At 54.6% G+C, this 18,459-nt stretch overlaps 42 non-coding genes across 42 annotated transcripts; 33 read left to right on the top strand and 9 right to left on the bottom strand.

The window, feature by feature from the left end:
* Positions 1 to 6: 6 nt before the first annotated feature.
* Trnai-aau (transfer RNA isoleucine (anticodon AAU)) lies at positions 7 to 80 on the top strand. The gene has a single exon. It is a non-coding gene; the product is annotated as a tRNA-Ile (tRNA).
* A 596-nt stretch (positions 81 to 676) lies between these two features.
* Positions 677 to 748, bottom strand: Trnag-ucc (transfer RNA glycine (anticodon UCC)). Its single transcript has one exon. It is a non-coding gene; the product is annotated as a tRNA-Gly (tRNA).
* Positions 749 to 1,101: 353 nt separating this feature from the next.
* Positions 1,102 to 1,172, top strand: Trnag-gcc (transfer RNA glycine (anticodon GCC)). The gene has a single exon. It is a non-coding gene; the product is annotated as a tRNA-Gly (tRNA).
* Positions 1,173 to 1,553: 381 nt separating this feature from the next.
* Positions 1,554 to 1,626, top strand: Trnam-cau (transfer RNA methionine (anticodon CAU)). Its single transcript has one exon. It is a non-coding gene; the product is annotated as a tRNA-Met (tRNA).
* Positions 1,627 to 1,931: 305 nt separating this feature from the next.
* On the top strand, positions 1,932 to 2,003 carry Trnae-uuc (transfer RNA glutamic acid (anticodon UUC)). The gene has a single exon. It is a non-coding gene; the product is annotated as a tRNA-Glu (tRNA).
* Positions 2,004 to 2,201: 198 nt separating this feature from the next.
* Trnai-aau (transfer RNA isoleucine (anticodon AAU)) lies at positions 2,202 to 2,275 on the top strand. Its single transcript has one exon. It is a non-coding gene; the product is annotated as a tRNA-Ile (tRNA).
* A 596-nt stretch (positions 2,276 to 2,871) lies between these two features.
* Trnag-ucc (transfer RNA glycine (anticodon UCC)) lies at positions 2,872 to 2,943 on the bottom strand. Its single transcript has one exon. It is a non-coding gene; the product is annotated as a tRNA-Gly (tRNA).
* Positions 2,944 to 3,296: 353 nt separating this feature from the next.
* On the top strand, positions 3,297 to 3,367 carry Trnag-gcc (transfer RNA glycine (anticodon GCC)). Its single transcript has one exon. It is a non-coding gene; the product is annotated as a tRNA-Gly (tRNA).
* A 381-nt stretch (positions 3,368 to 3,748) lies between these two features.
* On the top strand, positions 3,749 to 3,821 carry Trnam-cau (transfer RNA methionine (anticodon CAU)). Its single transcript has one exon. It is a non-coding gene; the product is annotated as a tRNA-Met (tRNA).
* Positions 3,822 to 4,126: 305 nt separating this feature from the next.
* Trnae-uuc (transfer RNA glutamic acid (anticodon UUC)) lies at positions 4,127 to 4,198 on the top strand. Its single transcript has one exon. It is a non-coding gene; the product is annotated as a tRNA-Glu (tRNA).
* Positions 4,199 to 4,396: 198 nt separating this feature from the next.
* Trnai-aau (transfer RNA isoleucine (anticodon AAU)) lies at positions 4,397 to 4,470 on the top strand. Its single transcript has one exon. It is a non-coding gene; the product is annotated as a tRNA-Ile (tRNA).
* A 595-nt stretch (positions 4,471 to 5,065) lies between these two features.
* On the bottom strand, positions 5,066 to 5,137 carry Trnag-ucc (transfer RNA glycine (anticodon UCC)). Its single transcript has one exon. It is a non-coding gene; the product is annotated as a tRNA-Gly (tRNA).
* Positions 5,138 to 5,490: 353 nt separating this feature from the next.
* Trnag-gcc (transfer RNA glycine (anticodon GCC)) lies at positions 5,491 to 5,561 on the top strand. The gene has a single exon. It is a non-coding gene; the product is annotated as a tRNA-Gly (tRNA).
* A 381-nt stretch (positions 5,562 to 5,942) lies between these two features.
* Trnam-cau (transfer RNA methionine (anticodon CAU)) lies at positions 5,943 to 6,015 on the top strand. The gene has a single exon. It is a non-coding gene; the product is annotated as a tRNA-Met (tRNA).
* A 305-nt stretch (positions 6,016 to 6,320) lies between these two features.
* On the top strand, positions 6,321 to 6,392 carry Trnae-uuc (transfer RNA glutamic acid (anticodon UUC)). Its single transcript has one exon. It is a non-coding gene; the product is annotated as a tRNA-Glu (tRNA).
* A 198-nt stretch (positions 6,393 to 6,590) lies between these two features.
* Trnai-aau (transfer RNA isoleucine (anticodon AAU)) lies at positions 6,591 to 6,664 on the top strand. Its single transcript has one exon. It is a non-coding gene; the product is annotated as a tRNA-Ile (tRNA).
* Positions 6,665 to 7,260: 596 nt separating this feature from the next.
* On the bottom strand, positions 7,261 to 7,332 carry Trnag-ucc (transfer RNA glycine (anticodon UCC)). Its single transcript has one exon. It is a non-coding gene; the product is annotated as a tRNA-Gly (tRNA).
* A 353-nt stretch (positions 7,333 to 7,685) lies between these two features.
* On the top strand, positions 7,686 to 7,756 carry Trnag-gcc (transfer RNA glycine (anticodon GCC)). The gene has a single exon. It is a non-coding gene; the product is annotated as a tRNA-Gly (tRNA).
* Positions 7,757 to 8,137: 381 nt separating this feature from the next.
* Trnam-cau (transfer RNA methionine (anticodon CAU)) lies at positions 8,138 to 8,210 on the top strand. Its single transcript has one exon. It is a non-coding gene; the product is annotated as a tRNA-Met (tRNA).
* A 305-nt stretch (positions 8,211 to 8,515) lies between these two features.
* Positions 8,516 to 8,587, top strand: Trnae-uuc (transfer RNA glutamic acid (anticodon UUC)). The gene has a single exon. It is a non-coding gene; the product is annotated as a tRNA-Glu (tRNA).
* Positions 8,588 to 8,785: 198 nt separating this feature from the next.
* Trnai-aau (transfer RNA isoleucine (anticodon AAU)) lies at positions 8,786 to 8,859 on the top strand. Its single transcript has one exon. It is a non-coding gene; the product is annotated as a tRNA-Ile (tRNA).
* Positions 8,860 to 9,455: 596 nt separating this feature from the next.
* Positions 9,456 to 9,527, bottom strand: Trnag-ucc (transfer RNA glycine (anticodon UCC)). The gene has a single exon. It is a non-coding gene; the product is annotated as a tRNA-Gly (tRNA).
* A 353-nt stretch (positions 9,528 to 9,880) lies between these two features.
* On the top strand, positions 9,881 to 9,951 carry Trnag-gcc (transfer RNA glycine (anticodon GCC)). Its single transcript has one exon. It is a non-coding gene; the product is annotated as a tRNA-Gly (tRNA).
* A 381-nt stretch (positions 9,952 to 10,332) lies between these two features.
* On the top strand, positions 10,333 to 10,405 carry Trnam-cau (transfer RNA methionine (anticodon CAU)). The gene has a single exon. It is a non-coding gene; the product is annotated as a tRNA-Met (tRNA).
* Positions 10,406 to 10,710: 305 nt separating this feature from the next.
* Trnae-uuc (transfer RNA glutamic acid (anticodon UUC)) lies at positions 10,711 to 10,782 on the top strand. Its single transcript has one exon. It is a non-coding gene; the product is annotated as a tRNA-Glu (tRNA).
* Positions 10,783 to 10,980: 198 nt separating this feature from the next.
* On the top strand, positions 10,981 to 11,054 carry Trnai-aau (transfer RNA isoleucine (anticodon AAU)). Its single transcript has one exon. It is a non-coding gene; the product is annotated as a tRNA-Ile (tRNA).
* A 596-nt stretch (positions 11,055 to 11,650) lies between these two features.
* Positions 11,651 to 11,722, bottom strand: Trnag-ucc (transfer RNA glycine (anticodon UCC)). Its single transcript has one exon. It is a non-coding gene; the product is annotated as a tRNA-Gly (tRNA).
* Positions 11,723 to 12,075: 353 nt separating this feature from the next.
* Positions 12,076 to 12,146, top strand: Trnag-gcc (transfer RNA glycine (anticodon GCC)). Its single transcript has one exon. It is a non-coding gene; the product is annotated as a tRNA-Gly (tRNA).
* A 381-nt stretch (positions 12,147 to 12,527) lies between these two features.
* Positions 12,528 to 12,600, top strand: Trnam-cau (transfer RNA methionine (anticodon CAU)). The gene has a single exon. It is a non-coding gene; the product is annotated as a tRNA-Met (tRNA).
* A 305-nt stretch (positions 12,601 to 12,905) lies between these two features.
* Trnae-uuc (transfer RNA glutamic acid (anticodon UUC)) lies at positions 12,906 to 12,977 on the top strand. Its single transcript has one exon. It is a non-coding gene; the product is annotated as a tRNA-Glu (tRNA).
* A 198-nt stretch (positions 12,978 to 13,175) lies between these two features.
* Trnai-aau (transfer RNA isoleucine (anticodon AAU)) lies at positions 13,176 to 13,249 on the top strand. Its single transcript has one exon. It is a non-coding gene; the product is annotated as a tRNA-Ile (tRNA).
* Positions 13,250 to 13,845: 596 nt separating this feature from the next.
* Positions 13,846 to 13,917, bottom strand: Trnag-ucc (transfer RNA glycine (anticodon UCC)). The gene has a single exon. It is a non-coding gene; the product is annotated as a tRNA-Gly (tRNA).
* Positions 13,918 to 14,270: 353 nt separating this feature from the next.
* Positions 14,271 to 14,341, top strand: Trnag-gcc (transfer RNA glycine (anticodon GCC)). Its single transcript has one exon. It is a non-coding gene; the product is annotated as a tRNA-Gly (tRNA).
* Positions 14,342 to 14,722: 381 nt separating this feature from the next.
* Trnam-cau (transfer RNA methionine (anticodon CAU)) lies at positions 14,723 to 14,795 on the top strand. The gene has a single exon. It is a non-coding gene; the product is annotated as a tRNA-Met (tRNA).
* A 305-nt stretch (positions 14,796 to 15,100) lies between these two features.
* Trnae-uuc (transfer RNA glutamic acid (anticodon UUC)) lies at positions 15,101 to 15,172 on the top strand. The gene has a single exon. It is a non-coding gene; the product is annotated as a tRNA-Glu (tRNA).
* A 198-nt stretch (positions 15,173 to 15,370) lies between these two features.
* Positions 15,371 to 15,444, top strand: Trnai-aau (transfer RNA isoleucine (anticodon AAU)). Its single transcript has one exon. It is a non-coding gene; the product is annotated as a tRNA-Ile (tRNA).
* Positions 15,445 to 16,040: 596 nt separating this feature from the next.
* Trnag-ucc (transfer RNA glycine (anticodon UCC)) lies at positions 16,041 to 16,112 on the bottom strand. The gene has a single exon. It is a non-coding gene; the product is annotated as a tRNA-Gly (tRNA).
* Positions 16,113 to 16,465: 353 nt separating this feature from the next.
* Trnag-gcc (transfer RNA glycine (anticodon GCC)) lies at positions 16,466 to 16,536 on the top strand. The gene has a single exon. It is a non-coding gene; the product is annotated as a tRNA-Gly (tRNA).
* Positions 16,537 to 16,917: 381 nt separating this feature from the next.
* Positions 16,918 to 16,990, top strand: Trnam-cau (transfer RNA methionine (anticodon CAU)). The gene has a single exon. It is a non-coding gene; the product is annotated as a tRNA-Met (tRNA).
* A 305-nt stretch (positions 16,991 to 17,295) lies between these two features.
* Trnae-uuc (transfer RNA glutamic acid (anticodon UUC)) lies at positions 17,296 to 17,367 on the top strand. Its single transcript has one exon. It is a non-coding gene; the product is annotated as a tRNA-Glu (tRNA).
* A 198-nt stretch (positions 17,368 to 17,565) lies between these two features.
* Positions 17,566 to 17,639, top strand: Trnai-aau (transfer RNA isoleucine (anticodon AAU)). The gene has a single exon. It is a non-coding gene; the product is annotated as a tRNA-Ile (tRNA).
* Positions 17,640 to 18,235: 596 nt separating this feature from the next.
* On the bottom strand, positions 18,236 to 18,307 carry Trnag-ucc (transfer RNA glycine (anticodon UCC)). The gene has a single exon. It is a non-coding gene; the product is annotated as a tRNA-Gly (tRNA).
* Positions 18,308 to 18,459: the final 152 nt, after the last annotated feature.

Below are 18,459 nucleotides of genomic sequence, written 5' to 3'. Positions count from 1 at the left end.
TGCCGAGGCCCGTTAGCTCAGTTGGTTAGAGCGTCGTGCTAATAACGCGAAGGTCGTGGGTTCGATCCCCCCACGGGCCACTAGTCTTTTACTACTACGAAAAGGCAGCGCCGATTTCAGCAGGCGAGTGTGATGACCAAAAGATCATCACCCCGCGTGGAAGTTGACAGAGGATCCGAACCCGACTTGTCGGGAAGCGCTACAGCATTCACTCGGCAATGGCCATAATATGTTGAATACACTGGTTCTCAACCGATGAAGACAAGATGAAAGAAAATGTCCGATTGCCGATTTGTAACAACTTTGGCCCTTGTCAGTACTTGGGCGGGTGAGCGCATGGGGACACAGGGTACTGTTGGCAGTTTTACTTCCTATTTTTTCCTTCTCCTTTGTTTTCGGAGCTACAACCCGATTCGGTCATGGACACGCCACCGTGAAAGGAAGGGGGAGTGCTGTGTGCCCATCGCCTCGCCTCTCCTTACCTCTCTCAGTCGTTTCTCGTGCTTGTCGTTTTGATATAGGCCGATTTGAGAGCGTCAGCTCTCGCGTCAGCTGAGCAAAGTCGAGACAAGTCGAGACACACTACAGGCTGGTCTGCAGCGAGTAAGAAGGGGGAAAAAACATTAATTTAAGGGCGCGTGGCGAAAGTACTCATACGCGAAATTAAAAAGCCCGTTGCGGTGGCCGGGAATCGAACCCGGATCAACTGCTTGGAAGGCAACTATGCTGACCATTACACCACCACCGCACAAGGAAGCGCCCCGACGCCGCGCTGTGTCGGCTTCCCGCCTGTCGGCAGCGGCCGAAGGTGATCGTACCTGGCAGGCGCATTTCGAGGTAGGCTAGGGGAGAACATCCAGCCGCATTCGGACAGCGTATCCGCGCACATTTCGCATCCTTTGGCAAGAGTCGGTGTCGGTGCCGGCGCCGGCGACGCAAGAGTACGCAGAGGACCGCGTTCTGGCGGCATTTTTAAGCAGTGCAGTGCAGGATTCAGCGTCTGCAGCATCTTCTCGACAGAATGCTACGGCGCTTGACGGCAGTCCCACTTTCCCTTGAGACATCTGCTCGGCAAGCAGCGTGAAGTTACTACTGGCCCGAGCATCGGTGGTTCAGTGGTAGAATGCTCGCCTGCCACGCGGGCGGCCCGGGTTCGATTCCCGGCCGATGCATCGTTTTGCTGTTCCCGCGATAATGCTGCCGTGCTGCTTGCGCTCTTGAGATGCACGATCCACAAGAATGTATAGCTGGATTCCCTTGAGAAGAACCGAGAACGCAGCACTCGCGGGTCCCCACTAGGACGCTCGCATCATGTTCTACAGACTAGCGTCGGCCTGGCCTCACAATTTGCTATGTCCAGGTGCCTCCGAGGCACTGAACGTTAACGACAAGGAGTGCTGCCTATCGTTTGCAAAAGCTGCAGCAACACCGCAATCAACTGGGCCGGCAATGCACGTCTAGCAACAGAACACGTTATCCAGGAAGTACAGTGTCTTTACGTCTAACATTGGGTATGGTACTTACCCAGTTTCCAGGAAAAGCGGTTCACCCGTGCCTCGGTAGCGCAGTAGGCAGCGCGTAAGTCTCATAATCTTAAGGTCGTGAGTTCGATCCTCACCTGGGGCATTTAATTTTCTGTGACTGATGGTGATGCTGTCGCTAGGGCACCAACTTATTTCTTGTTTGTTATCCACAACGGTTTCAACGCTTCAGCGGGAAAATGTTTACTCCCTGTTACTGCTACTTACAGCTTCCCTTTCCCTCTTCTCCCAGCACAGCATGAAGCCAAAAGCATTGCTCTGAGACGTTTGAGGTGCGCGCCTTGCCAGTCAGTATGCGCAAAGACGCTCGCAAAGAGAGAAGGGCGCCGACGCGGGACACGACACGAAATGCGACAAGCGACCGTCCGAACCGGCGAAGACACCCCCACATCCGGTGTGGTCTAGTGGCTAGGATACCTGGCTTTCACCCAGGAGGCCCGGGTTCGATTCCCGGTACCGGAACGGAATTTTTTCCACACGAACCGTGACAAGTTTGAGCTGACCGAGCTGCCGTTTCCCGTCCTGCTCGCAATATAGCTACTGTTTCGTGACCGTCAGCAGAATATAGACGAGGGAAGCAGACGTCCGACGACCATAGAAATGGTGTACGGCTTCATGCCATACGTTTCCAGCGCAGGGCTGAGCAACTGCATCTGCCGAGGCCCGTTAGCTCAGTTGGTTAGAGCGTCGTGCTAATAACGCGAAGGTCGTGGGTTCGATCCCCCCACGGGCCACTAGTCTTTTACTACTACGAAAAGGCAGCGCCGATTTCAGCAGGCGAGTGTGATGACCAAAAGATCATCACCCCGCGTGGAAGTTGACAGAGGATCCGAACCCGACTTGTCGGGAAGCGCTACAGCATTCACTCGGCAATGGCCATAATATGTTGAATACACTGGTTCTCAACCGATGAAGACAAGATGAAAGAAAATGTCCGATTGCCGATTTGTAACAACTTTGGCCCTTGTCAGTACTTGGGCGGGTGAGCGCATGGGGACACAGGGTACTGTTGGCAGTTTTACTTCCTATTTTTTCCTTCTCCTTTGTTTTCGGAGCTACAACCCGATTCGGTCATGGACACGCCACCGTGAAAGGAAGGGGGAGTGCTGTGTGCCCATCGCCTCGCCTCTCCTTACCTCTCTCAGTCGTTTCTCGTGCTTGTCGTTTTGATATAGGCCGATTTGAGAGCGTCAGCTCTCGCGTCAGCTGAGCAAAGTCGAGACAAGTCGAGACACACTACAGGCTGGTCTGCAGCGAGTAAGAAGGGGGAAAAAACATTAATTTAAGGGCGCGTGGCGAAAGTACTCATACGCGAAATTAAAAAGCCCGTTGCGGTGGCCGGGAATCGAACCCGGATCAACTGCTTGGAAGGCAACTATGCTGACCATTACACCACCACCGCACAAGGAAGCGCCCCGACGCCGCGCTGTGTCGGCTTCCCGCCTGTCGGCAGCGGCCGAAGGTGATCGTACCTGGCAGGCGCATTTCGAGGTAGGCTAGGGGAGAACATCCAGCCGCATTCGGACAGCGTATCCGCGCACATTTCGCATCCTTTGGCAAGAGTCGGTGTCGGTGCCGGCGCCGGCGACGCAAGAGTACGCAGAGGACCGCGTTCTGGCGGCATTTTTAAGCAGTGCAGTGCAGGATTCAGCGTCTGCAGCATCTTCTCGACAGAATGCTACGGCGCTTGACGGCAGTCCCACTTTCCCTTGAGACATCTGCTCGGCAAGCAGCGTGAAGTTACTACTGGCCCGAGCATCGGTGGTTCAGTGGTAGAATGCTCGCCTGCCACGCGGGCGGCCCGGGTTCGATTCCCGGCCGATGCATCGTTTTGCTGTTCCCGCGATAATGCTGCCGTGCTGCTTGCGCTCTTGAGATGCACGATCCACAAGAATGTATAGCTGGATTCCCTTGAGAAGAACCGAGAACGCAGCACTCGCGGGTCCCCACTAGGACGCTCGCATCATGTTCTACAGACTAGCGTCGGCCTGGCCTCACAATTTGCTATGTCCAGGTGCCTCCGAGGCACTGAACGTTAACGACAAGGAGTGCTGCCTATCGTTTGCAAAAGCTGCAGCAACACCGCAATCAACTGGGCCGGCAATGCACGTCTAGCAACAGAACACGTTATCCAGGAAGTACAGTGTCTTTACGTCTAACATTGGGTATGGTACTTACCCAGTTTCCAGGAAAAGCGGTTCACCCGTGCCTCGGTAGCGCAGTAGGCAGCGCGTAAGTCTCATAATCTTAAGGTCGTGAGTTCGATCCTCACCTGGGGCATTTAATTTTCTGTGACTGATGGTGATGCTGTCGCTAGGGCACCAACTTATTTCTTGTTTGTTATCCACAACGGTTTCAACGCTTCAGCGGGAAAATGTTTACTCCCTGTTACTGCTACTTACAGCTTCCCTTTCCCTCTTCTCCCAGCACAGCATGAAGCCAAAAGCATTGCTCTGAGACGTTTGAGGTGCGCGCCTTGCCAGTCAGTATGCGCAAAGACGCTCGCAAAGAGAGAAGGGCGCCGACGCGGGACACGACACGAAATGCGACAAGCGACCGTCCGAACCGGCGAAGACACCCCCACATCCGGTGTGGTCTAGTGGCTAGGATACCTGGCTTTCACCCAGGAGGCCCGGGTTCGATTCCCGGTACCGGAACGGAATTTTTTCCACACGAACCGTGACAAGTTTGAGCTGACCGAGCTGCCGTTTCCCGTCCTGCTCGCAATATAGCTACTGTTTCGTGACCGTCAGCAGAATATAGACGAGGGAAGCAGACGTCCGACGACCATAGAAATGGTGTACGGCTTCATGCCATACGTTTCCAGCGCAGGGCTGAGCAACTGCATCTGCCGAGGCCCGTTAGCTCAGTTGGTTAGAGCGTCGTGCTAATAACGCGAAGGTCGTGGGTTCGATCCCCCCACGGGCCACTAGTCTTTTACTACTACGAAAGGGCAGCGCCGATTTCAGCAGGCGAGTGTGATGACCAAAAGATCATCACCCCGCGTGGAAGTTGACAGAGGATCCGAACCCGACTTGTCGGGAAGCGCTACAGCATTCACTCGGCAATGGCCATAATATGTTGAATACACTGGTTCTCAACCGATGAAGACAAGATGAAAGAAAATGTCCGATTGCCGATTTGTAACAACTTTGGCCCTTGTCAGTACTTGGGCGGGTGAGCGCATGGGGACACAGGGTACTGTTGGCAGTTTTACTTCCTATTTTTTCCTTCTCCTTTGTTTCGGAGCTACAACCCGATTCGGTCATGGACACGCCACCGTGAAAGGAAGGGGGAGTGCTGTGTGCCCATCGCCTCGCCTCTCCTTACCTCTCTCAGTCGTTTCTCGTGCTTGTCGTTTTGATATAGGCCGATTTGAGAGCGTCAGCTCTCGCGTCAGCTGAGCAAAGTCGAGACAAGTCGAGACACACTACAGGCTGGTCTGCAGCGAGTAAGAAGGGGGAAAAAACATTAATTTAAGGGCGCGTGGCGAAAGTACTCATACGCGAAATTAAAAAGCCCGTTGCGGTGGCCGGGAATCGAACCGGGATCAACTGCTTGGAAGGCAACTATGCTGACCATTACACCACCACCGCACAAGGAAGCGCCCCGACGCCGCGCTGTGTCGGCTTCCCGCCTGTCGGCAGCGGCCGAAGGTGATCGTACCTGGCAGGCGCATTTCGAGGTAGGCTAGGGGAGAACATCCAGCCGCATTCGGACAGCGTATCCGCGCACATTTCGCATCCTTTGGCAAGAGTCGGTGTCGGTGCCGGCGCCGGCGACGCAAGAGTACGCAGAGGACCGCGTTCTGGCGGCATTTTTAAGCAGTGCAGTGCAGGATTCAGCGTCTGCAGCATCTTCTCGACAGAATGCTACGGCGCTTGACGGCAGTCCCACTTTCCCTTGAGACATCTGCTCGGCAAGCAGCGTGAAGTTACTACTGGCCCGAGCATCGGTGGTTCAGTGGTAGAATGCTCGCCTGCCACGCGGGCGGCCCGGGTTCGATTCCCGGCCGATGCATCGTTTTGCTGTTCCCGCGATAATGCTGCCGTGCTGCTTGCGCTCTTGAGATGCACGATCCACAAGAATGTATAGCTGGATTCCCTTGAGAAGAACCGAGAACGCAGCACTCGCGGGTCCCCACTAGGACGCTCGCATCATGTTCTACAGACTAGCGTCGGCCTGGCCTCACAATTTGCTATGTCCAGGTGCCTCCGAGGCACTGAACGTTAACGACAAGGAGTGCTGCCTATCGTTTGCAAAAGCTGCAGCAACACCGCAATCAACTGGGCCGGCAATGCACGTCTAGCAACAGAACACGTTATCCAGGAAGTACAGTGTCTTTACGTCTAACATTGGGTATGGTACTTACCCAGTTTCCAGGAAAAGCGGTTCACCCGTGCCTCGGTAGCGCAGTAGGCAGCGCGTAAGTCTCATAATCTTAAGGTCGTGAGTTCGATCCTCACCTGGGGCATTTAATTTTCTGTGACTGATGGTGATGCTGTCGCTAGGGCACCAACTTATTTCTTGTTTGTTATCCACAACGGTTTCAACGCTTCAGCGGGAAAATGTTTACTCCCTGTTACTGCTACTTACAGCTTCCCTTTCCCTCTTCTCCCAGCACAGCATGAAGCCAAAAGCATTGCTCTGAGACGTTTGAGGTGCGCGCCTTGCCAGTCAGTATGCGCAAAGACGCTCGCAAAGAGAGAAGGGCGCCGACGCGGGACACGACACGAAATGCGACAAGCGACCGTCCGAACCGGCGAAGACACCCCCACATCCGGTGTGGTCTAGTGGCTAGGATACCTGGCTTTCACCCAGGAGGCCCGGGTTCGATTCCCGGTACCGGAACGGAATTTTTTCCACACGAACCGTGACAAGTTTGAGCTGACCGAGCTGCCGTTTCCCGTCCTGCTCGCAATATAGCTACTGTTTCGTGACCGTCAGCAGAATATAGACGAGGGAAGCAGACGTCCGACGACCATAGAAATGGTGTACGGCTTCATGCCATACGTTTCCAGCGCAGGGCTGAGCAACTGCATCTGCCGAGGCCCGTTAGCTCAGTTGGTTAGAGCGTCGTGCTAATAACGCGAAGGTCGTGGGTTCGATCCCCCCACGGGCCACTAGTCTTTTACTACTACGAAAGGGCAGCGCCGATTTCAGCAGGCGAGTGTGATGACCAAAAGATCATCACCCCGCGTGGAAGTTGACAGAGGATCCGAACCCGACTTGTCGGGAAGCGCTACAGCATTCACTCGGCAATGGCCATAATATGTTGAATACACTGGTTCTCAACCGATGAAGACAAGATGAAAGAAAATGTCCGATTGCCGATTTGTAACAACTTTGGCCCTTGTCAGTACTTGGGCGGGTGAGCGCATGGGGACACAGGGTACTGTTGGCAGTTTTACTTCCTATTTTTTCCTTCTCCTTTGTTTTCGGAGCTACAACCCGATTCGGTCATGGACACGCCACCGTGAAAGGAAGGGGGAGTGCTGTGTGCCCATCGCCTCGCCTCTCCTTACCTCTCTCAGTCGTTTCTCGTGCTTGTCGTTTTGATATAGGCCGATTTGAGAGCGTCAGCTCTCGCGTCAGCTGAGCAAAGTCGAGACAAGTCGAGACACACTACAGGCTGGTCTGCAGCGAGTAAGAAGGGGGAAAAAACATTAATTTAAGGGCGCGTGGCGAAAGTACTCATACGCGAAATTAAAAAGCCCGTTGCGGTGGCCGGGAATCGAACCGGGATCAACTGCTTGGAAGGCAACTATGCTGACCATTACACCACCACCGCACAAGGAAGCGCCCCGACGCCGCGCTGTGTCGGCTTCCCGCCTGTCGGCAGCGGCCGAAGGTGATCGTACCTGGCAGGCGCATTTCGAGGTAGGCTAGGGGAGAACATCCAGCCGCATTCGGACAGCGTATCCGCGCACATTTCGCATCCTTTGGCAAGAGTCGGTGTCGGTGCCGGCGCCGGCGACGCAAGAGTACGCAGAGGACCGCGTTCTGGCGGCATTTTTAAGCAGTGCAGTGCAGGATTCAGCGTCTGCAGCATCTTCTCGACAGAATGCTACGGCGCTTGACGGCAGTCCCACTTTCCCTTGAGACATCTGCTCGGCAAGCAGCGTGAAGTTACTACTGGCCCGAGCATCGGTGGTTCAGTGGTAGAATGCTCGCCTGCCACGCGGGCGGCCCGGGTTCGATTCCCGGCCGATGCATCGTTTTGCTGTTCCCGCGATAATGCTGCCGTGCTGCTTGCGCTCTTGAGATGCACGATCCACAAGAATGTATAGCTGGATTCCCTTGAGAAGAACCGAGAACGCAGCACTCGCGGGTCCCCACTAGGACGCTCGCATCATGTTCTACAGACTAGCGTCGGCCTGGCCTCACAATTTGCTATGTCCAGGTGCCTCCGAGGCACTGAACGTTAACGACAAGGAGTGCTGCCTATCGTTTGCAAAAGCTGCAGCAACACCGCAATCAACTGGGCCGGCAATGCACGTCTAGCAACAGAACACGTTATCCAGGAAGTACAGTGTCTTTACGTCTAACATTGGGTATGGTACTTACCCAGTTTCCAGGAAAAGCGGTTCACCCGTGCCTCGGTAGCGCAGTAGGCAGCGCGTAAGTCTCATAATCTTAAGGTCGTGAGTTCGATCCTCACCTGGGGCATTTAATTTTCTGTGACTGATGGTGATGCTGTCGCTAGGGCACCAACTTATTTCTTGTTTGTTATCCACAACGGTTTCAACGCTTCAGCGGGAAAATGTTTACTCCCTGTTACTGCTACTTACAGCTTCCCTTTCCCTCTTCTCCCAGCACAGCATGAAGCCAAAAGCATTGCTCTGAGACGTTTGAGGTGCGCGCCTTGCCAGTCAGTATGCGCAAAGACGCTCGCAAAGAGAGAAGGGCGCCGACGCGGGACACGACACGAAATGCGACAAGCGACCGTCCGAACCGGCGAAGACACCCCCACATCCGGTGTGGTCTAGTGGCTAGGATACCTGGCTTTCACCCAGGAGGCCCGGGTTCGATTCCCGGTACCGGAACGGAATTTTTTCCACACGAACCGTGACAAGTTTGAGCTGACCGAGCTGCCGTTTCCCGTCCTGCTCGCAATATAGCTACTGTTTCGTGACCGTCAGCAGAATATAGACGAGGGAAGCAGACGTCCGACGACCATAGAAATGGTGTACGGCTTCATGCCATACGTTTCCAGCGCAGGGCTGAGCAACTGCATCTGCCGAGGCCCGTTAGCTCAGTTGGTTAGAGCGTCGTGCTAATAACGCGAAGGTCGTGGGTTCGATCCCCCCACGGGCCACTAGTCTTTTACTACTACGAAAAGGCAGCGCCGATTTCAGCAGGCGAGTGTGATGACCAAAAGATCATCACCCCGCGTGGAAGTTGACAGAGGATCCGAACCCGACTTGTCGGGAAGCGCTACAGCATTCACTCGGCAATGGCCATAATATGTTGAATACACTGGTTCTCAACCGATGAAGACAAGATGAAAGAAAATGTCCGATTGCCGATTTGTAACAACTTTGGCCCTTGTCAGTACTTGGGCGGGTGAGCGCATGGGGACACAGGGTACTGTTGGCAGTTTTACTTCCTATTTTTTCCTTCTCCTTTGTTTTCGGAGCTACAACCCGATTCGGTCATGGACACGCCACCGTGAAAGGAAGGGGGAGTGCTGTGTGCCCATCGCCTCGCCTCTCCTTACCTCTCTCAGTCGTTTCTCGTGCTTGTCGTTTTGATATAGGCCGATTTGAGAGCGTCAGCTCTCGCGTCAGCTGAGCAAAGTCGAGACAAGTCGAGACACACTACAGGCTGGTCTGCAGCGAGTAAGAAGGGGGAAAAAACATTAATTTAAGGGCGCGTGGCGAAAGTACTCATACGCGAAATTAAAAAGCCCGTTGCGGTGGCCGGGAATCGAACCCGGATCAACTGCTTGGAAGGCAACTATGCTGACCATTACACCACCACCGCACAAGGAAGCGCCCCGACGCCGCGCTGTGTCGGCTTCCCGCCTGTCGGCAGCGGCCGAAGGTGATCGTACCTGGCAGGCGCATTTCGAGGTAGGCTAGGGGAGAACATCCAGCCGCATTCGGACAGCGTATCCGCGCACATTTCGCATCCTTTGGCAAGAGTCGGTGTCGGTGCCGGCGCCGGCGACGCAAGAGTACGCAGAGGACCGCGTTCTGGCGGCATTTTTAAGCAGTGCAGTGCAGGATTCAGCGTCTGCAGCATCTTCTCGACAGAATGCTACGGCGCTTGACGGCAGTCCCACTTTCCCTTGAGACATCTGCTCGGCAAGCAGCGTGAAGTTACTACTGGCCCGAGCATCGGTGGTTCAGTGGTAGAATGCTCGCCTGCCACGCGGGCGGCCCGGGTTCGATTCCCGGCCGATGCATCGTTTTGCTGTTCCCGCGATAATGCTGCCGTGCTGCTTGCGCTCTTGAGATGCACGATCCACAAGAATGTATAGCTGGATTCCCTTGAGAAGAACCGAGAACGCAGCACTCGCGGGTCCCCACTAGGACGCTCGCATCATGTTCTACAGACTAGCGTCGGCCTGGCCTCACAATTTGCTATGTCCAGGTGCCTCCGAGGCACTGAACGTTAACGACAAGGAGTGCTGCCTATCGTTTGCAAAAGCTGCAGCAACACCGCAATCAACTGGGCCGGCAATGCACGTCTAGCAACAGAACACGTTATCCAGGAAGTACAGTGTCTTTACGTCTAACATTGGGTATGGTACTTACCCAGTTTCCAGGAAAAGCGGTTCACCCGTGCCTCGGTAGCGCAGTAGGCAGCGCGTAAGTCTCATAATCTTAAGGTCGTGAGTTCGATCCTCACCTGGGGCATTTAATTTTCTGTGACTGATGGTGATGCTGTCGCTAGGGCACCAACTTATTTCTTGTTTGTTATCCACAACGGTTTCAACGCTTCAGCGGGAAAATGTTTACTCCCTGTTACTGCTACTTACAGCTTCCCTTTCCCTCTTCTCCCAGCACAGCATGAAGCCAAAAGCATTGCTCTGAGACGTTTGAGGTGCGCGCCTTGCCAGTCAGTATGCGCAAAGACGCTCGCAAAGAGAGAAGGGCGCCGACGCGGGACACGACACGAAATGCGACAAGCGACCGTCCGAACCGGCGAAGACACCCCCACATCCGGTGTGGTCTAGTGGCTAGGATACCTGGCTTTCACCCAGGAGGCCCGGGTTCGATTCCCGGTACCGGAACGGAATTTTTTCCACACGAACCGTGACAAGTTTGAGCTGACCGAGCTGCCGTTTCCCGTCCTGCTCGCAATATAGCTACTGTTTCGTGACCGTCAGCAGAATATAGACGAGGGAAGCAGACGTCCGACGACCATAGAAATGGTGTACGGCTTCATGCCATACGTTTCCAGCGCAGGGCTGAGCAACTGCATCTGCCGAGGCCCGTTAGCTCAGTTGGTTAGAGCGTCGTGCTAATAACGCGAAGGTCGTGGGTTCGATCCCCCCACGGGCCACTAGTCTTTTACTACTACGAAAGGGCAGCGCCGATTTCAGCAGGCGAGTGTGATGACCAAAAGATCATCACCCCGCGTGGAAGTTGACAGAGGATCCGAACCCGACTTGTCGGGAAGCGCTACAGCATTCACTCGGCAATGGCCATAATATGTTGAATACACTGGTTCTCAACCGATGAAGACAAGATGAAAGAAAATGTCCGATTGCCGATTTGTAACAACTTTGGCCCTTGTCAGTACTTGGGCGGGTGAGCGCATGGGGACACAGGGTACTGTTGGCAGTTTTACTTCCTATTTTTTCCTTCTCCTTTGTTTTCGGAGCTACAACCCGATTCGGTCATGGACACGCCACCGTGAAAGGAAGGGGGAGTGCTGTGTGCCCATCGCCTCGCCTCTCCTTACCTCTCTCAGTCGTTTCTCGTGCTTGTCGTTTTGATATAGGCCGATTTGAGAGCGTCAGCTCTCGCGTCAGCTGAGCAAAGTCGAGACAAGTCGAGACACACTACAGGCTGGTCTGCAGCGAGTAAGAAGGGGGAAAAAACATTAATTTAAGGGCGCGTGGCGAAAGTACTCATACGCGAAATTAAAAAGCCCGTTGCGGTGGCCGGGAATCGAACCGGGATCAACTGCTTGGAAGGCAACTATGCTGACCATTACACCACCACCGCACAAGGAAGCGCCCCGACGCCGCGCTGTGTCGGCTTCCCGCCTGTCGGCAGCGGCCGAAGGTGATCGTACCTGGCAGGCGCATTTCGAGGTAGGCTAGGGGAGAACATCCAGCCGCATTCGGACAGCGTATCCGCGCACATTTCGCATCCTTTGGCAAGAGTCGGTGTCGGTGCCGGCGCCGGCGACGCAAGAGTACGCAGAGGACCGCGTTCTGGCGGCATTTTTAAGCAGTGCAGTGCAGGATTCAGCGTCTGCAGCATCTTCTCGACAGAATGCTACGGCGCTTGACGGCAGTCCCACTTTCCCTTGAGACATCTGCTCGGCAAGCAGCGTGAAGTTACTACTGGCCCGAGCATCGGTGGTTCAGTGGTAGAATGCTCGCCTGCCACGCGGGCGGCCCGGGTTCGATTCCCGGCCGATGCATCGTTTTGCTGTTCCCGCGATAATGCTGCCGTGCTGCTTGCGCTCTTGAGATGCACGATCCACAAGAATGTATAGCTGGATTCCCTTGAGAAGAACCGAGAACGCAGCACTCGCGGGTCCCCACTAGGACGCTCGCATCATGTTCTACAGACTAGCGTCGGCCTGGCCTCACAATTTGCTATGTCCAGGTGCCTCCGAGGCACTGAACGTTAACGACAAGGAGTGCTGCCTATCGTTTGCAAAAGCTGCAGCAACACCGCAATCAACTGGGCCGGCAATGCACGTCTAGCAACAGAACACGTTATCCAGGAAGTACAGTGTCTTTACGTCTAACATTGGGTATGGTACTTACCCAGTTTCCAGGAAAAGCGGTTCACCCGTGCCTCGGTAGCGCAGTAGGCAGCGCGTAAGTCTCATAATCTTAAGGTCGTGAGTTCGATCCTCACCTGGGGCATTTAATTTTCTGTGACTGATGGTGATGCTGTCGCTAGGGCACCAACTTATTTCTTGTTTGTTATCCACAACGGTTTCAACGCTTCAGCGGGAAAATGTTTACTCCCTGTTACTGCTACTTACAGCTTCCCTTTCCCTCTTCTCCCAGCACAGCATGAAGCCAAAAGCATTGCTCTGAGACGTTTGAGGTGCGCGCCTTGCCAGTCAGTATGCGCAAAGACGCTCGCAAAGAGAGAAGGGCGCCGACGCGGGACACGACACGAAATGCGACAAGCGACCGTCCGAACCGGCGAAGACACCCCCACATCCGGTGTGGTCTAGTGGCTAGGATACCTGGCTTTCACCCAGGAGGCCCGGGTTCGATTCCCGGTACCGGAACGGAATTTTTTCCACACGAACCGTGACAAGTTTGAGCTGACCGAGCTGCCGTTTCCCGTCCTGCTCGCAATATAGCTACTGTTTCGTGACCGTCAGCAGAATATAGACGAGGGAAGCAGACGTCCGACGACCATAGAAATGGTGTACGGCTTCATGCCATACGTTTCCAGCGCAGGGCTGAGCAACTGCATCTGCCGAGGCCCGTTAGCTCAGTTGGTTAGAGCGTCGTGCTAATAACGCGAAGGTCGTGGGTTCGATCCCCCCACGGGCCACTAGTCTTTTACTACTACGAAAAGGCAGCGCCGATTTCAGCAGGCGAGTGTGATGACCAAAAGATCATCACCCCGCGTGGAAGTTGACAGAGGATCCGAACCCGACTTGTCGGGAAGCGCTACAGCATTCACTCGGCAATGGCCATAATATGTTGAATACACTGGTTCTCAACCGATGAAGACAAGATGAAAGAAAATGTCCGATTGCCGATTTGTAACAACTTTGGCCCTTGTCAGTACTTGGGCGGGTGAGCGCATGGGGACACAGGGTACTGTTGGCAGTTTTACTTCCTATTTTTTCCTTCTCCTTTGTTTTCGGAGCTACAACCCGATTCGGTCATGGACACGCCACCGTGAAAGGAAGGGGGAGTGCTGTGTGCCCATCGCCTCGCCTCTCCTTACCTCTCTCAGTCGTTTCTCGTGCTTGTCGTTTTGATATAGGCCGATTTGAGAGCGTCAGCTCTCGCGTCAGCTGAGCAAAGTCGAGACAAGTCGAGACACACTACAGGCTGGTCTGCAGCGAGTAAGAAGGGGGAAAAAACATTAATTTAAGGGCGCGTGGCGAAAGTACTCATACGCGAAATTAAAAAGCCCGTTGCGGTGGCCGGGAATCGAACCCGGATCAACTGCTTGGAAGGCAACTATGCTGACCATTACACCACCACCGCACAAGGAAGCGCCCCGACGCCGCGCTGTGTCGGCTTCCCGCCTGTCGGCAGCGGCCGAAGGTGATCGTACCTGGCAGGCGCATTTCGAGGTAGGCTAGGGGAGAACATCCAGCCGCATTCGGACAGCGTATCCGCGCACATTTCGCATCCTTTGGCAAGAGTCGGTGTCGGTGCCGGCGCCGGCGACGCAAGAGTACGCAGAGGACCGCGTTCTGGCGGCATTTTTAAGCAGTGCAGTGCAGGATTCAGCGTCTGCAGCATCTTCTCGACAGAATGCTACGGCGCTTGACGGCAGTCCCACTTTCCCTTGAGACATCTGCTCGGCAAGCAGCGTGAAGTTACTACTGGCCCGAGCATCGGTGGTTCAGTGGTAGAATGCTCGCCTGCCACGCGGGCGGCCCGGGTTCGATTCCCGGCCGATGCATCGTTTTGCTGTTCCCGCGATAATGCTGCCGTGCTGCTTGCGCTCTTGAGATGCACGATCCACAAGAATGTATAGCTGGATTCCCTTGAGAAGAACCGAGAACGCAGCACTCGCGGGTCCCCACTAGGACGCTCGCATCATGTTCTACAGACTAGCGTCGGCCTGGCCTCACAATTTGCTATGTCCAGGTGCCTCCGAGGCACTGAACGTTAACGACAAGGAGTGCTGCCTATCGTTTGCAAAAGCTGCAGCAACACCGCAATCAACTGGGCCGGCAATGCACGTCTAGCAACAGAACACGTTATCCAGGAAGTACAGTGTCTTTACGTCTAACATTGGGTATGGTACTTACCCAGTTTCCAGGAAAAGCGGTTCACCCGTGCCTCGGTAGCGCAGTAGGCAGCGCGTAAGTCTCATAATCTTAAGGTCGTGAGTTCGATCCTCACCTGGGGCATTTAATTTTCTGTGACTGATGGTGATGCTGTCGCTAGGGCACCAACTTATTTCTTGTTTGTTATCCACAACGGTTTCAACGCTTCAGCGGGAAAATGTTTACTCCCTGTTACTGCTACTTACAGCTTCCCTTTCCCTCTTCTCCCAGCACAGCATGAAGCCAAAAGCATTGCTCTGAGACGTTTGAGGTGCGCGCCTTGCCAGTCAGTATGCGCAAAGACGCTCGCAAAGAGAGAAGGGCGCCGACGCGGGACACGACACGAAATGCGACAAGCGACCGTCCGAACCGGCGAAGACACCCCCACATCCGGTGTGGTCTAGTGGCTAGGATACCTGGCTTTCACCCAGGAGGCCCGGGTTCGATTCCCGGTACCGGAACGGAATTTTTTCCACACGAACCGTGACAAGTTTGAGCTGACCGAGCTGCCGTTTCCCGTCCTGCTCGCAATATAGCTACTGTTTCGTGACCGTCAGCAGAATATAGACGAGGGAAGCAGACGTCCGACGACCATAGAAATGGTGTACGGCTTCATGCCATACGTTTCCAGCGCAGGGCTGAGCAACTGCATCTGCCGAGGCCCGTTAGCTCAGTTGGTTAGAGCGTCGTGCTAATAACGCGAAGGTCGTGGGTTCGATCCCCCCACGGGCCACTAGTCTTTTACTACTACGAAAGGGCAGCGCCGATTTCAGCAGGCGAGTGTGATGACCAAAAGATCATCACCCCGCGTGGAAGTTGACAGAGGATCCGAACCCGACTTGTCGGGAAGCGCTACAGCATTCACTCGGCAATGGCCATAATATGTTGAATACACTGGTTCTCAACCGATGAAGACAAGATGAAAGAAAATGTCCGATTGCCGATTTGTAACAACTTTGGCCCTTGTCAGTACTTGGGCGGGTGAGCGCATGGGGACACAGGGTACTGTTGGCAGTTTTACTTCCTATTTTTTCCTTCTCCTTTGTTTTCGGAGCTACAACCCGATTCGGTCATGGACACGCCACCGTGAAAGGAAGGGGGAGTGCTGTGTGCCCATCGCCTCGCCTCTCCTTACCTCTCTCAGTCGTTTCTCGTGCTTGTCGTTTTGATATAGGCCGATTTGAGAGCGTCAGCTCTCGCGTCAGCTGAGCAAAGTCGAGACAAGTCGAGACACACTACAGGCTGGTCTGCAGCGAGTAAGAAGGGGGAAAAAACATTAATTTAAGGGCGCGTGGCGAAAGTACTCATACGCGAAATTAAAAAGCCCGTTGCGGTGGCCGGGAATCGAACCGGGATCAACTGCTTGGAAGGCAACTATGCTGACCATTACACCACCACCGCACAAGGAAGCGCCCCGACGCCGCGCTGTGTCGGCTTCCCGCCTGTCGGCAGCGGCCGAAGGTGATCGTACCTGGCAGGCGCATTTCGAGGTAGGCTAGGGGAGAACATCCAGCCGCATTCGGACAGCGTATCCGCGCACATTTCGCATCCTTTGGCAAGAGTCGGTGTCGGTGCCGGCGCCGGCGACGCAAGAGTACGCAGAGGACCGCGTTCTGGCGGCATTTTTAAGCAGTGCAGTGCAGGATTCAGCGTCTGCAGCATCTTCTCGACAGAATGCTACGGCGCTTGACGGCAGTCCCACTTTCCCTTGAGACATCTGCTCGGCAAGCAGCGTGAAGTTACTACTGGCCCGAGCATCGGTGGTTCAGTGGTAGAATGCTCGCCTGCCACGCGGGCGGCCCGGGTTCGATTCCCGGCCGATGCATCGTTTTGCTGTTCCCGCGATAATGCTGCCGTGCTGCTTGCGCTCTTGAGATGCACGATCCACAAGAATGTATAGCTGGATTCCCTTGAGAAGAACCGAGAACGCAGCACTCGCGGGTCCCCACTAGGACGCTCGCATCATGTTCTACAGACTAGCGTCGGCCTGGCCTCACAATTTGCTATGTCCAGGTGCCTCCGAGGCACTGAACGTTAACGACAAGGAGTGCTGCCTATCGTTTGCAAAAGCTGCAGCAACACCGCAATCAACTGGGCCGGCAATGCACGTCTAGCAACAGAACACGTTATCCAGGAAGTACAGTGTCTTTACGTCTAACATTGGGTATGGTACTTACCCAGTTTCCAGGAAAAGCGGTTCACCCGTGCCTCGGTAGCGCAGTAGGCAGCGCGTAAGTCTCATAATCTTAAGGTCGTGAGTTCGATCCTCACCTGGGGCATTTAATTTTCTGTGACTGATGGTGATGCTGTCGCTAGGGCACCAACTTATTTCTTGTTTGTTATCCACAACGGTTTCAACGCTTCAGCGGGAAAATGTTTACTCCCTGTTACTGCTACTTACAGCTTCCCTTTCCCTCTTCTCCCAGCACAGCATGAAGCCAAAAGCATTGCTCTGAGACGTTTGAGGTGCGCGCCTTGCCAGTCAGTATGCGCAAAGACGCTCGCAAAGAGAGAAGGGCGCCGACGCGGGACACGACACGAAATGCGACAAGCGACCGTCCGAACCGGCGAAGACACCCCCACATCCGGTGTGGTCTAGTGGCTAGGATACCTGGCTTTCACCCAGGAGGCCCGGGTTCGATTCCCGGTACCGGAACGGAATTTTTTCCACACGAACCGTGACAAGTTTGAGCTGACCGAGCTGCCGTTTCCCGTCCTGCTCGCAATATAGCTACTGTTTCGTGACCGTCAGCAGAATATAGACGAGGGAAGCAGACGTCCGACGACCATAGAAATGGTGTACGGCTTCATGCCATACGTTTCCAGCGCAGGGCTGAGCAACTGCATCTGCCGAGGCCCGTTAGCTCAGTTGGTTAGAGCGTCGTGCTAATAACGCGAAGGTCGTGGGTTCGATCCCCCCACGGGCCACTAGTCTTTTACTACTACGAAAAGGCAGCGCCGATTTCAGCAGGCGAGTGTGATGACCAAAAGATCATCACCCCGCGTGGAAGTTGACAGAGGATCCGAACCCGACTTGTCGGGAAGCGCTACAGCATTCACTCGGCAATGGCCATAATATGTTGAATACACTGGTTCTCAACCGATGAAGACAAGATGAAAGAAAATGTCCGATTGCCGATTTGTAACAACTTTGGCCCTTGTCAGTACTTGGGCGGGTGAGCGCATGGGGACACAGGGTACTGTTGGCAGTTTTACTTCCTATTTTTTCCTTCTCCTTTGTTTTCGGAGCTACAACCCGATTCGGTCATGGACACGCCACCGTGAAAGGAAGGGGGAGTGCTGTGTGCCCATCGCCTCGCCTCTCCTTACCTCTCTCAGTCGTTTCTCGTGCTTGTCGTTTTGATATAGGCCGATTTGAGAGCGTCAGCTCTCGCGTCAGCTGAGCAAAGTCGAGACAAGTCGAGACACACTACAGGCTGGTCTGCAGCGAGTAAGAAGGGGGAAAAAACATTAATTTAAGGGCGCGTGGCGAAAGTACTCATACGCGAAATTAAAAAGCCCGTTGCGGTGGCCGGGAATCGAACCCGGATCAACTGCTTGGAAGGCAACTATGCTGACCATTACACCACCACCGCACAAGGAAGCGCCCCGACGCCGCGCTGTGTCGGCTTCCCGCCTGTCGGCAGCGGCCGAAGGTGATCGTACCTGGCAGGCGCATTTCGAGGTAGGCTAGGGGAGAACATCCAGCCGCATTCGGACAGCGTATCCGCGCACATTTCGCATCCTT

The sequence above is a fragment of the Schistocerca nitens genome, unplaced genomic scaffold, assembly GCF_023898315.1.
Source record: "Schistocerca nitens isolate TAMUIC-IGC-003100 unplaced genomic scaffold, iqSchNite1.1 HiC_scaffold_238, whole genome shotgun sequence".
Taxonomy (NCBI): Eukaryota; Metazoa; Arthropoda; class Insecta; order Orthoptera; family Acrididae; genus Schistocerca; species Schistocerca nitens.
The sequence above is the reverse complement of the archived record's forward strand: the minus strand, read 5'-3'. Positions and strand labels throughout refer to the sequence as shown.